This window comes from Eubalaena glacialis, chromosome 6, assembly GCF_028564815.1.
Source record: "Eubalaena glacialis isolate mEubGla1 chromosome 6, mEubGla1.1.hap2.+ XY, whole genome shotgun sequence".
In the NCBI taxonomy this organism is placed as follows: domain Eukaryota; kingdom Metazoa; phylum Chordata; class Mammalia; order Artiodactyla; family Balaenidae; genus Eubalaena; species Eubalaena glacialis.
The window spans coordinates 73297133-73312706 of record NC_083721.1 but is presented as its reverse complement, the minus strand read 5'-3'; the positions used below and the strand labels follow the sequence as shown (position 1 = coordinate 73312706).

Genomic DNA, 15574 nt, shown 5'->3' with positions numbered 1-15574 from the left:
CGGGCCTCTCACCGTCGCGGCCTCTCTTGCTGCGGAGCACAGGCTCCAAACGCGCAGGCTCAGTACTTGTGGCTCACGGGCCCAGCCGCTCCGCAGCATGTGGGATCCTCCCAGACCAGGGCTCGAACCCGTGTCCCCTGCATTGGCAGGCAGACTCTCAATCATTGCGCCACCAGGGAAGCCCCAGACTATATATTTTTTAAATGAGCTTTCAATACTGGATATTGTGAGTGCTGCTCTTGTCTGACTTGATGTCATGTTTGCTTAGGCAAAGCAGTTTTTCTGCTCTTCTCCTTTCTGGGTCAACCTAGTTGCAGCAAATCAAACTGTTCTCCCTCTTTCTTTCTTTCATACACCATCATTTAAGATCACCAAGAATTCAAGTTCCAGAACCTGCCCTTGTCTCCTTTTACAATATCTGTTTTTTTCTGAACAGCATTCATAAAGGAGAACACTTTTTGCAAGTTAATCAGGGAAATTGCACAGGCTGACAGCAACAGCAAACTTATCGATTGCAGTGAAAGTCTCAGGAATGTGTGTGCCATTGGCTTCTGCGTGGAATTATTTGCAAAATCGTAGAGCTCGGATTCAGCTTGTTTGTAAAGCTTGAAACAACTGGAAATAGCTATTTGATGTTTTCCTTGAAGAGACTTCCAGTGCTGGCTTTCTGTTTCTCAGGGGCCTAATATTTCAATCCTCTTGGTGTCTGTGATGTTTCTACTGCCATCAAAGGTCAAACAAGAGGTGAACAGACATTTTAGTGGGTTTACTGCTATTTTGTCTCTTTTTTGTTGCCCACAGCACTTTCATAAAAATCCTATGTTTGGGGAAAAAAAAAAAGAAGGGAGGGAAGAAGGGAGGGAGGGAGGGAGAGGGAGGGAGGAAGGGAGGAAGGGAGGAAGGAAGAAAGGAAGGAAGGGAGGGAGGGAGGAAGGAAGGAAGGAAGAAAGGAAGGAAGGGAGGGAGGGAGGAAGGAAGGAAGGAAGGGAGGGCTCTTTTTTTTTTTTTTTTTTTTTTATTTATTTTTGGGTGTGTTGGGTCTTCGTTTCTGTGCGAGGGCTTTCTCCAGTTGTGGCGAGCGGGGGCCACTCTTCATCGCAGTGCGCGGGCCTCTCACTGTCACGGCCTCTCATTGCGGAGCACGGCTCCAGACGCACAGGCTCAATAGTTGTGGCGCACGGGCTTAGTTGCTCCGCGGCATGTGGGATCTTCCCGGACCAGGGCTCAAACCCGTGTCCCCTGCATCGGCAGGCAGACTCTCAACCACTGCGCCACCAGGGAAGCCCAGGGCTATTTCTTTATAGGGCTTTTCCTTCAAAGCTTGTGTCTTCTGAGACCAAGGTGTCATCATAATCTTGGCTGCAAATCAGATTCACCAATTAAGATTTTTAAAATATCTAGATGCCTGTGTCCTATCCCTCAAATACCTGATTCAGTACCAATTACAGAGATTTTACATGTTGCAGATCCACTCACCCTTCAAAAATACTAGATAATCTGAATGACATTTTTTAATTGATTTACACACCAGTCAGAATGGCTAAAATAAAAAATAGTAAAAGAAAAAATAAAAGTGAAAACACCAAATGCTGGTAAGGATATGGAGAAACTGAATCTCTCCTCCACTGCTGGTGGGAATGTAGAATGCTATAGCCACTCTAGAAAACAGTTTGGCCGTTTCTTACAAAACTAAAAATGCCACTACCGTATGATCCAGCAGTGCATTCCTGGGCCTTTATCCAAGAAAAATGTAAATATGTGTTCACATAAAAACCTGTACACAAATGTTTATAGCAACTTTGTGATAGCCCCAAACCGGAATCAGCTGAGATTCCTTTAACAGGTAAATGGTTAAACAAGCTGAGATATATTCACACCAGGGAATACTACTCAGAATAAAAAAGAACAAACTTGATACATGAAGCAACCTGGATGTTCATATAGATTTTCAAATTTATTGTCAAGAATTTGTTTATAATATCCTCTTCACTTTTTGATATTTGGTTACATGTATAGTGATGTTCCCTTCTTCAATCCTGTTATTTGCTTATCTGGCTTCTCTCTTATTAGTCTTGTCAGGAGATTTTCAATATTAATAGCCTTTTCAAAGAACCAAAATTTGCCTTTGATAATTCTATTAATTTGTTTTCTATCAATATTTCATTAGTTCCTACTCCAGTCTTTATTATTTCCTTCATTCTACTATCTTTAGGTTTAATTTGCTTTTTCTAACATCTTGAGATGGATACTCAGAACTCTCTGATTTTTTTCTAAGTATAGCGTTAGCTGCATCCTTCCAGTTTCATGTGCTGCACTTTCATTATTGTTCCAATACAACATTTTAAATTTCCATTGTGATTTCTTCTTTGAGATATGGATTATTTAGAAACATAGTAAAATATTAACACTTTTTCCCCTGATATTGGGAACAAGAGAAGAGAAAGATATCTCCTTCATTATTTCTATTTGATGTCCTCTGGGAGGTCCTAGATAGTACGGGGCAAGAAAAAGAAATAAAAGGCATAAGAATTAGAAAGTAAGGAGTAAAACTGTCATTCACAGACAACATGATTGTGTATCCAGAAAATCAAAAGAATCTACAGATGAATTACTAAAATTAAAAATAAATTGAGGTTGCTGAATAAAAAGATAAATTTACAAAAATTGCTGATATTCCTATATAACAGCAACAATAGGGGAAAAATTTTAAATGTCATTTACAACAGTATCAAAAAACATCAAATACTTAGTAAGAAATCTAATGAAAGACATGCAAAAACCTACAGAGAAAACTGCAAGACATGATTGAGAAAAACTAAAGAAAATTTAAAAGAAGTTTTTCTCATCTTCATGAATTAGAAGACTAAATATTATAAAGATGTCAATGTAAATTATAAGACTAAATATTATAAAGATATCAATGTAATCCTAATTAACATCTCAGCTAGCACTACTATAAAAATTAGTTTGTTGTAAATTTTATATGAAAATGCAAATGGTTCAGAATAGCCCAGATAATCTTGAAGAACAGAGGTGGAAGCCTCACTATATGATATTAAGGGTTATTATATAAAGCTACAATAACTAAGACTGTGGTATGGGCACAAGAATAGATAAATAGATAAATGGGACAGAATAGAGGACAGAAATAGATGCTTACAAATACGGAAACTTGACTGATGACAAAGGTGCACTGCAGAGCAGTGAGAAAAGGGCAGTCTTTGTGATAAATGGGATTTGGTCAATTGTATAGCTATATGAAGAAGAAATGAATCTTGATCCCTTCTTCAGACTTATCAAAAAAACTATTTCTAGGTGTGCTGCAGATCTAAATGTGATAGATAATGTAATAAAGCTTCTAAAGAGAAAAAGAACATTTCATTACCTTGGGAGAAGGAAAGATTTCATATATTAGATGAAATGAAAACATTGATAAATTGGACTACATTAAAATTAAGAACTTCTGTTCATCAAAACATCATTAAGGGGATAAAAAGGCAAGACACAGAGTGGAATAAGATATGTGCAATGTGTATAACTGACAAAGGACTCAAATCCAGAGTGAGTAAATAACTCAATCAATTAACTGATCAATCAATAAGAGAAAAAAGGGGCTTCCCTGGTGGTGCAGTGGTTGAGAATCTGCCTGCCAATGCAGGGGACACGGGTTCGAGCCCTGGTCTGGGAAGATCCCACATGCCGCGGAGCAACTGCGCCCGTGAGCCACAATTACTGAGCCTGCGCGTCTGGAGCCTGTGCTCCGCAACAAGAGAGACCGTGATAGTGAGAGGCCCGCGCACCGCAATGAAGAGTGGCCCCCACTTGCCACAACTAGAGAAAGCCCTCGCACAGAAACGAAGACCCAACACAGCCATCCATGAATAAATAAATAAATAAATAAATAAATAAATAAATAAATAAATAAATAAATAAATAAATATCCAGGAGAAATATTTGGAAAGAAAAAAATAAGAGAAAAAAGTCAGATAATCCAACAGAAAAATGGGCAAAAGATATGAATAGGCCAATAGATATCCAAAAGAGCAATAATCATATGAAAAGGTGATCAATTTTATTGGAAACTAGAAATTACAAACTAAAACACACCCACCAGAATGGCTAACATTTTAAAAACTGACAATATAAGGTGTTGATGAAGTGTGGAACAACTGAGACTCTCATCCTCTGCACATGAGAATAAAAACTGGTACAACCATTTTGCAAAACTAATCGGCAGTGTGTGTAAACTTGAGTATCAGCACAGCCTATGACCCAGCAATTCCATTTCTAGATATATACCCAACAGGAATTCTATACCAAAAGACATGTACAAGAATGTTCATAGCAGCATTATCTATAATAGCTCCCAAATGGAAACTACTCAAATGTCTAACAACAATAGAATATATAAGTAAATTGTGTGATATATTCATACAATGGAATACCATACAGAAGTAAAAGAAAACTATTTCACTCACCAGCAAAGATGAATCTTACATAATGCTAAGTAAAAGGAACCACTCAAAAAATTATACACACATCTAGCCATGACAGAGTAACTAGTACCAGACTAAACCTCCTGCCATAAGCAATTAGACAACTGTACAATATGTATGAAATAACTGTCTTCAGTCATTGGACCATAGGCAGCCCAAGACAGTGATTCCTGAGAGAAAGGAAGAAGTGAAGTGAGCCCTACAATTTCCCTAGCTTTCTGCCTGGTGGCATTTACCAAATATCAGCATAGGAATGCGGGTCCCAAGTAAAGCATGACAGACTTGCTGAGCTCAGGAGAAAAGAGTCAGAGCTTGTAGAGACTGAGGCAGCTAAAATTTGTGGAGCAGACTACCAGAGAGATGGGAGCATATATATGCAAAGGAGATCCAGAAATCTGCACAGGACTTCCCTTGTGTCTTTGGCCAAATAGAAAGCCAAGCAAAGAAACCTGTAGGGGAGAATCTTTCCTTGCCTCTTCCTAGCTTCTGGTGGGTTTCCATCAATCCTTGGTGTTCCTTGGCTTGTAGCTGTAGGACTACTATCTGCCTTTGTCCTCACATGGCAGCCTGCCTTTGTGTGTCTGTGTCTCTGTGTCTCTTCTCCTCTTCTTATAAAGACACTTGCTATGGTCTGAATGTGTTCTCCCAAAATTCATATGTTGAAACATAACCCCAAAGATATTAGGAGGTGGGGACTTTGGAATGTGCTTAGGTCATGAGGATGGAGGCCCCATGAATGGGATTAGTAAGTTTTATATTAGTGAGCTTTATAAAAGAGGCTCCAGAGAGATCCCTAGCCCCTTCCACCATGTGAGGACACAGCAAGTAGATGCTAGCTAGGAAACAGAAAGTGGGTCCTCATCAAAAGGTAACCATGCTGGTGCCTTGATCTTATACTTCCCAGCCTCCAGAAGAGTGAGAAATAAGTGTCTGTTGTTTATAAGCTACCCAGTCTGTGGTATTTTGTTGTAGCAGCCTGTAGGGACTAAGACAACACTAGTCATATTGGATTAACCGCCCACCCGACTCCAGTCTGATCTTTTTTGTTTGCAAATATCTTTTTATTTCACCTTCATGTTGAAAGATATTATTACCAATTGTGGGTTGGTAGTTTTTTTACCCCTTGTTTTTATTTGGTTTCATCAGTTTCAAGATGATAGTTCAATTTCCCCTGGCTTGTATTGTTTCTGATGAGAACTCATCAGTAATGTTTATCTTGGTTTTTCTGTATTCAATGCATCATTTATTCCTTGGTGCTTTTTTTAAAAATAAATTTATTTATTATTTATTTTTGGCTGTGTTGGGTCTTCGTTGCTGCGCGCGGGCTTTCTCTAGTTGCGGCGAGCAGGGGCTACTCTTTGTTGCGGTGCACGAGCTTCTCATTGCAGTGGCTTCTCTTGTTGCAGAGCACGGGCTCTAGGCGCTCAAGCTTCAGTAGTTGTGGCACACAGGCTCAGTAGTTGTGGCACACGGGCTTAGTTGCTCCACAGCATGTGGGATCATCCCAGACCTTGAACCCGTGTCCCCCGCATTGGTGGGCAGATTCTTAACCACTGCGCCACCAGGGAAGTCCCTCCTTGGTGCTTTTAAGATGTTCCCTTCATCACTGTTTTTCAACAATTTGATTTTGTTGTGCTTTGGTATGGTTGGGGGTTTTTTCAGCATTATTGGCAAATAAAATTGTAAGATATTTAAAGTGTACAACATGATGATTTGATATAGGTATACATTGTGAAAAGATTCCCCCATCCAGTTAATTATCACAACCATCACCTCTCTCTTTCCCTTTCTCTCTTTCTCTCTCTCCTTCTCTCTCTTTCTCTCTTTCTTTATTGGTGAGAACATTTAAGTTCTACTCTCTTAGCAACTTTCACTTATACAATACAGTGTAGTGTAATCAACTGTAGTCACATTGGTATGCTTTTCCTTATGTATATTCTGCTTGGACTTCTTTGAACTTCTTGGAATTTAATGTGTCATCAAATTTGGCAATATTTCTGACATCAAATGTTTTTTGCTGCTTCCCTCTCTTGCTGGAACTCCAATACACATATGTCAGAACTCTTGATATTGTCTCACAGATAACTGAGGCTCTGTTAATCACTTTTCAGCCTTACTCCTCTGTGCTTCAGTTTAAAGAGTTTCCATTGCCCTGTCTTCAGATTCATTGCTCTTTTCATCTCCAGGGCCTAATTTACCCAGTAAATTTTTAATTTCAGTTGTTGCGTATTTCAGGTCTAGAATTTCCATTTGATTCATGCATTAGCCTACTAGGGTTGCCATAACAGAATACCACAGACTGGATGGCTTAAACAGCAGAAAATTATTTGTCACATTTCTGGAGGCTATCCAGTAACAAGGTGTTAGTATGTTTGGTTTCTCCTGGGACCTCTCTCCTTTGCTTGCAGATGGCTGCCTTCTCGCTGTGTCCTCACATGGCCTTTTCTCTTGTTCATGTACCTCCTTGGTGACTCTTCTTCTTCCTGTAATGACAGTAGTCATATTGGATTAGGGCTCTATCCATATGACCTCATGTAATCTTAATTACCTCTTTAAAGTTCCTATTTCCAAATCACATTGGGGGTTAAGGCTTCAACATATGAATTTGGGGTGGGGGTGGGGGACACAATTCAGTCCGTAACACCACATAATGGAATATTATTTGGCAATAAAAAGGAATGAAATACAGATACATGCTATAATATGGATGAACCTTGGAAATATTATGCGAAGTACATAAAACGAGTCACAAAAGACTACATATTGTATGATTCCATTTATATGAAATGTCCAGAATAAGCAAATCTATAAGCAGGGGGAGGAGGGATTAGGAAGGAACAGGGAATGACTGCTGATAGGTATAGGGTTTCTTTTTGTGGTGATGTAAATGTTCAAAAATTGCTGTGGTAATGGTTGTACAACTCTGTGAATATGCTAAAAACTCTTGACTTGTACACTTAAAATGAGTCACTTGTATGATATATGAATTATATCTCAGTAAAGCTGTTATAAATATATACTGTATGATTCCATTTGTTAAAATTTCAAAAATAAGCAAAATTAATGTATAATGAGAGATAGTGGTTATCTTTTAGGAGGAGAAGGAAAGCAGTAATTGGGAGGGGCCACAAAGGCCATGACAAATCTGGCATGTTAGCAATATTCTATTTTTTAAATTTGGGTTAAGTTTACATGAATGTGTTCATTTTGTGATAAATCATTAAAAGGAAAAACACCATTTCCTCTCTATACACAATACTTCTGACACCAGATGTGTGGGGTTTTCCACACCAAACAATTCTCCAGTTCTTGGCATACACCTGCTGGATGTCCTACAATTTAACTCAGTTCTAAAACTAACTGCCCGGAGTTGGCACAGACCCACAGGTTAAGGGCTCAGTCACCCAAGATTGCCCCACTTCAGGGGCCAATCAAAAGTCCCAAATTGTCACTTGTACCTCTGAATGACTGGCTATAAATCAAGGGTTCCTGCGACCCCCTCCTCAAGTTTGATGGTTTGCTAGAATGGCTCACAGAACCCAGGAACACAGCTTACTATTACCAATTGATTACGAAGCATATATTAAAGAATACAAATGAATAGCCAGTTGAAAAGATACATAGGGTGAGCTCCAGAAGGGTTCCAAGCATAGGAGATTTTGTCCCTGTAGAGTTTGAGGTGCAACACCCTATTGGCATATGGATGTGTTCTTGCTCACCAAACTGGAAGCTCTCCAAACCCCTTTGGTTAGGATTTTTATGGAGGCTTCATTACAACAGGTATAATGGATTAAGTCATTGGCATTAGTGGTTAACTTAACCTTTAGCCACTCTTCCTTCCCCAGAGGTTGAGGAGTACAGCTGAAAATTCCAACCCTCTAATCACATGGTTGATTCTCCTGGCAACCAGCCCCACATCTTTACGGGCTTTCTAAAAACTGGCTCACTGGTGGGATAGGGAGGGTGGGGGGGGGGGAAGCAAGAGGGAGGAGATATGGGGATATATGTATAGGTATAGCTGATTCACTTTGTTATACAGCAGAAACTAACACACCATTGTAAAGCAATTATACTCCAATAAAGATGTTTTAAAAAATGAATAAAAATTCCTGGTAACAAAATAAATAAAAAATTAAAAATAGACCCACCACCAGTCCCTCCCATCAGGAAACTTGCACAAGCCTCTTAGATAGCCTCATCCACCAGAAGCCAGACAGCAGAAGCAAGAAGAACGACAATCCTGCAGCCTGTGGAACAAAAACCACATTCACAGAAAGATAGACAAGATGAAAAGGCAGAGGGCTATGTACCAGATGAAGGAACAAGATAAAACCCCAGAAAAACAACTAAATGAAGTGGAGATAGGCAACCTTCCAGAAAAAGAATTCAGAATAATGATAGTGAAGATGATCCAGGACCTCGGAAAAAGAATGGAGGCAAAGATGGAGAAGATGCAAGAAATGTTTAACAAAGAGCTAGAAGAATTAAAGAACAAACAGATGAGCAATACAATAACTGAAATGAAAACTACACTAGAAGGAATCAATAGTAGAATAACTGAGGCAGAAGAACAGATAAGTGACCTGGAAGACAGAATGGTGGAATTCACTGCTGCTTAACAGAATAAAGAAAAAAGAATGAAAAGAAATGAAGACAGCCTAAGAGACCTCTGGGACAACATTAAACGCAACAACATTTGCATTATAGGGGTCCCAGAAGGAGGAGAGAGAGAAAGGACCCGAGAAAATATTTGAAGAGATTACAGTCAAAAAATTCCCTATCATGGGAAAGGAAATAGCCACCCAAGTCAAGGAAGTGCAGAGAGTCCCATACAGGATAAACCCAAGGAGAAACACACCGAGACACATAATAATCAAATTGGCAAAAATTAAAGACAAAGAAAAATTATTGAAAGCAGCAAAGGAAAAACGACACATAACAAACAAGGGAACACCCATAAGGTTAACAGCTGATTTCTCAGCAGAAACTCTACAAGCCAGAAGGGAGTGGCATGATATACTTAGTGATGAAAGGGAAGAACCTACAACCAAGATTACTCTACCCAGCAAGGATCTCATTCAGATTCGATGGGGAAATCAAAAGCTTTACAGACAAGCAAAAGCTAAGAGAATTCAGCACCACCAAACCACCTCTACAACAAACGCTAAAGGAACTTCTCTAAGTGGGAAACACAAAAGAAGAAAAGGACCTTCAAAAACAAACCCATAACAATTAAGAAAATGGTCATAGGAACATACATATCGATAATTACCTTAAACATGAATGGATTAAATGCTCCAACCAAAAGACACAGGCTTGCTGAATGGATACAAAAACAAGACCCATATATATGCTGTCTACAAGAGACCGACTTCAGACCTAGGGACACATACAGACTGAAAGTGAGGGCATGGAAAAAGATATTCCATGCAAATGGAAATCAAAAGAAAGCTGCAGTAGCAATACTCAAATCAGATAAAATACACTTTAAAATAAAGAATGTTACAAGAGACAAGGAAGGACACTACATAATGATCAAGGGATCAATCCAAGAAAAAGATATAACAATTATAAATATATATGCACCCAACATAGGAGCACCTCAATACATAAGGCAACTGCTAACAGCTATAAAAGAGGAAATCGACAGTAACACAATAATAGTGGGGGACTTTAACACCTCACTAACACCAATGGACAGATCATCCAAAATGAAAATAAATAAGGAAACAGAAGCTTTAAATGACACAATAGACCAGATAGACTTAATTGATATTTATAGGACATTCCATCCAAAAACAGCAGATTACACTTTCTTCTCAAGTGCATACGGAGCATTCTCCAGGATAGATCACATCTTGGGTCACAAATCAAACCTCAGTAAATTTAAGAAAACTGAAATCATATCAAACATCTTTTCTGACCACAATGCTCTGAGATTAGAAATGAATTACCGGGCAAAAAATGTAAAAAAAAAACCACATGGAGGCTAAACAATACGTTACTAAATAACCAAGAGATCACTGAAGAAATCAAAGAGGAAATCAAAAAATACAGAGACAACTGACAATGAAAACACGACGATCCAAAACCTATGGGATGCAGCAAAAGCAGTTCCAAGAGGGAAGTTTATAGCTATACAAGCCTACCTCAAGAAACAAGAAAAATCTCAAATAAACAATCTAACCTTACACCTAAAGGAACTAGACAAAGAAGAACAAACAAAACCCAAAGTTAGCAGAAGGAAAGAAATCATAAAGATCAGAGCAGAAATAAATGAAATAGAAACAAAGAAAACAATAGCAAAGATCAGTAAAACTAAACGCTGGTTCTTTGAGAAGATAAACAAAATTGATAAACCATTAGCCAGACTCATCACAAAATAGAGGGAGACGACTCAAGTCAATAAAATTAAAAATGAAAAAGGAGAAGTTACAACAGACACCACAGAAATAAAAAGCATCCTAAGAGATTACTACAAGCAACTCTATGCCAATAAAATAGACATCCTGGAAGAAATGGACAAATTCTTAGAAAGGTATTACCTTCCAAGACTGAACCAGGAAGAAATAGAAAATATGAACAGACCAATCACAAGCAATGAAATTGAAACTGTGATTAAAAATCTTCCAACAAACAAAAGTCCAGCACCAGATGGCTTTACAGGTTAATTCTATCAAACATTTAGAGAAGAGCTAACACCCATCCTTCTCAAACTGTTCCAAAAAATTGCAGAGGAAGGAACACTCCCAAACTCATTCTATGAGGCCACCATCACCCTGATACCAAAACCAGACAAAGATACTACAAAAAAAGAAAATTACAGACCAATATCACTGATGAATATAGATGCAAAAATCCTCAACAAAATACTAGCAAACAGAATCCAACAACACATTAAAAGGATCATACACCATGATCAAGTGGGATTTATCCCAGGGATGCAAGGATTCTTCAATATATGCAAATCAATCAATGTGATACACCATATTAACAAATTGAAGAATAAAACCCATATGATCATCTCAATAGATGCAGAAAAAGCTTTTGACAAAATTCAACACACATTTATGATAAAAACTCTCCAGAAAGTGGGCATAGAGGGAACCTACCTCAACATAATAAAGGCCATATACGACAAACCCACAGCAAACATCATTCTCAATGGTGAAAAACTGAAAGCATTTCCTCTAAGATCAGGAACAAGACAAGGATGTCCACTCTCACCACTATTATTCAACATAGTTTTGGAAGTCCTAGCCACGGCAATCAGAGAAGAACAAGAAATAAAAGGAATACATATTGGAAAAGAAGAAGTAAAACTGTCACTGTTTGCAGATGACATGTTACTATACATAGAGAATCCTAAAGATGCCACCAGAAAACTACTAGAGCTAATCAATGAATTTGGTAAAGTTTCAGGATACAAAATTAATGCACAGAAATCTCCTGCATTCCTATACACTAATGATGAAAAATCTGAAAGAGAAATTAAGGAAACACTCCCATTTACCATTGCAACGAAAAGAATACCTAGGAATAAACCTACCTAGGGAGACAAAAGACCTATATGCAGAAAACTATAAGACACTGATGAAAGAAATTAAAGATGATACCAACAGATGGAGAGATATACCATGTTCTTGCATTGGAAGAATCAATATTGTGAAAATGACTATACTACCCAAAGCAATCTACAGATTCAATGCAATCCCTATCAAATTACCAGTGGCATTTTTTACAGAACTAGAACAAAAAATCTTAAAATTTGTATGGAGACACAAAAGACTCTGAATAGCCAAAGCAGTCTTGAGGGAAAAAAGCGGAGCTGGAGAAGTCAGACTCCCTGACTTCAGACTATACTACAAATGTACAGTAATCAAGACAATATGGTACTGGCACAAAAACAGAAACATAGATCAATGGAACACGATAGAAAGCCCAGAGATAAAGCCACACACCTATGGTCAGCTAATCTATGACAAAGGAGGCAAGGATATACAATGGAGAAAAGATAGTCTCTTCAACAAGTGGTGCTGGGAAAACTGGACAGCTACATGTAAAAGAATGAAATCAGAACATTCCCTAACACCATACACAAAAATAAACTCAAAATGGATTAGAGACCTAAACTTAAGACTGGACACTATAAAACTCTTAGAGGAAAACATAGGAAGAACACTCTTTGACATAAATCACAGCAAGATCTTTTTTGATCCACCTCCTAAAGTAATAGAAATAAAAACAAAAACAAATGGGACTTAATGAAACTTAGAAGCTTTTGCAAAGCAAACTACAAACAAGACGAAAAGACAACCCTCAGAATGGGAGAAAATATTTGCAAACGAATCAATGGACAGAGGATTAATCTCCAAAATGTATAAACAGTTCAAGCAGCTCAATATTAAAAAAACAAACAACCCAATCCAAAAATGGGTAGAAGACCTAAATAGACATTTCTCCACGGAATACATACAGATGGCCAAGAAGCACATGAAAAGCTGCTCAACATCACTAATTATTAGAGAAATGCAAATCAAAACTACAATGAGGTATCATCACCTCACACCAGTTAGAATGGGCATCATCAGAAAATCTACAAACAACAAATGCTGGAGAGGGTGTGGAGAAAAGGGAATCCTCTTGCACTGTTGGTGGGAATGTAAATTGATACAGCCACTATGGAAACAGGATGGAGGTTCCTTAAAAAACTAAAAATAGAATTACTATATGATCCAGCAATTCCACTACTGGGCATATACCCAGAGAAAACCATAATTCAAAAAGACACATGCACCCCAATGTTCAGTGCAGCACTATTTACAATAGCCAGGTCATGGAAGCAACCTAAATGCCCATCAACAGACAAATGGATAAAGAAGATGTGGTACATATATACAATGGAATATTACTCAGCCATAAAAAGGAACGAAGTTGAGTTATTTGTAGTGAGGTGGATGGACCTAGAGTCTGTCATACAGAGTGAAGTAAGTCAGAAAGAGAAAAACAAATATCATATATTAACGCATATATGTGGAAGCTAGAAAAATGGTACAGATGAACCGGTTTGCAGGGCAGAAATTGAGACACAGATGTAGAGAACAAACGTATGGACACCAAGGGGGGAAAGCGGCAGGAGGGTGGGGGTGGTGGTGTGATGAATTGGGCGATTGAAATTGACATGTATACACTGATGTGTATAAAATTTATGACTAATAAGAACCTGCTGCATAAAAAAATAAAATAAAATTCAAAAATTAAAAAAAAAAGAAACATTGTACATATTGTCATGGATATGTAATCTAATGGATTAAAGGATACCAAATTTTATTGCTTTGAATTTGCAAAAAAAGAAAAGAGAAATTAAAAATAAATAAAAAATAAAAATTGCCTCACTAACATAAACTCAGGTGGTGTTGAAAGTGGCTTGTTATGAATAACAAAGGACACTCTTTTCACCTTTATCACTCTGGAGCTATTTCAGTAACTGGGGATAAAGCCAAATATTATAATAAAAGATGCTTCTTTCACCTGTTTTAGGACTCAGGGACAAAAAACAATTATAACAAGAGATGTTCCTATTACTCTTATCACTTAGGAAGTGATAAGAGTTTTAGAAGCTCTGTGCCAAGGACCAGGACAAATGCCAAATACGTATTTCTTTTTTTTTATAAATTTATTTATTTATTTATTTTTGGCTGCATTGGGCCTTTGTTGCTGCACGCGGGCTTTCTTCAGTTGCGTCGAGCGGGGACTACTCTTTGTTGCGGTGTGTGGGCTTCTCATTGTGGTGGCTTCTCTTGTTGTGGAGCACGGGCTCTAGGCGCGTGGGCTTCAGTAGTTGTGGCACACGGGCTCAGGAGTTGTGGCACATGGGCTCTAGAGCACAGGCTCAGTAGTTGTGGCACACGGGCTTAGTTGCTCCACGGCATGTGGGATCTTCCCAAACCAGGTCTTGAACCCATGTCCCCTGCATTTGCAGGTGGATTCTTAACCACTGTGCCACCAGAGAAGCCCTGTATTTCTTATTATTTCAAAATATCACAGTCATCAAGCTTGTTGATTTTAAAAATAAAAGAGTCGGTTATTTTACCAGCAAAAATTGGTTTAATTTGGAATAGCAGAGAGTTGCAATTCAGGACAAATAAGCCACAGCAAAAATCATAGGCAAGTCCAACAAACAAAGGAGAGGAAAGTTATCTTATAGAGAAAAAGGAGGAAGTTGGAAAACTTGTTTTGAATGAAAGCGCACTGAAGAAAAGTAAGAGTTCAGGGTGATGACACTTTCTCATTGGCTGAGTTGCTGTGGTAGTCGAATTCTTGTAGGTCACTCAACATACACCTCTTCCTGTTGGGGCCTGTAATTGGTGATTCTTTCCTGTTGATGATTCTTCTGTTGGGATCTGTAATTGACTTTGAGTGGTACTGCATGAGAGCTTCCACTTCTAGCCTCTCGATGCCATTTTTAGTGAGGTTTCCCTTTATTAATTTTCACAAGTTTATGATATACAGCTTTCTGTGTGCACGTTACACTTCGATTTTTTTTTTTTTTAGTAAAATTTATTTATTTATTTATTTTTGCCTGTGTTGGGTCTTTTTTCTGCGCGCGGGCTTTCTTTAGTTGCAGCAAGTGGGGGCTACTCTTTTTTTTTTTTTTTTTTAATAAATTTATTTATTTATTTATTTATGGCTGCGTTGAGTCTTCATTGCTGTGCACGGGCTTTCTCAAGTTGCGGTGAGCAGGGGCTACTCTTCGTTGTGGTGTGGTAGCTTCTCTTGTTGAGGAGCACAGGCTCTAGGCGTGCAGGCTTCAGTAGTTGTGGCTCATGGGCTCAGTAGTTGTGGCTTGCAGGCTCTAGAGCACAGGCTCAGTAGTGTGGCGCACGGGCTTAGTTGCTCCGCGGCATGTGGGATCTTCCAGGACCAGAGCTTGAACCTGTGTCCCCTGCATTGGCAGGCGGACTCCCAACCACTGAGCCACCAGGGAAGTCCCGGGGGCTACTCTTCATTGTGGTGCGCGGGCTTCTCATTGCGGTGGTTTTTCTTGTTGTGGAGCACAGGCTCTAGACATGTGGGCT

The 15574-nt window shown here is 38.6% G+C and overlaps 1 long non-coding RNA gene across 1 annotated transcript in view; it reads right to left on the bottom strand.

The window, feature by feature from the left end:
- Nucleotides 1-1039: 1039 nt before the first annotated feature.
- LOC133093402 (uncharacterized) overlaps nucleotides 1040-15574 on the bottom strand; it is a 31453-nt gene continuing 16918 nt past the window's right edge. Inside the window, exon 3 of the long non-coding RNA XR_009701269.1 lies at nucleotides 1040-1359. This is a non-coding gene — a long non-coding RNA (uncharacterized LOC133093402). The remainder of the gene's footprint in view (nucleotides 1360-15574) is intronic.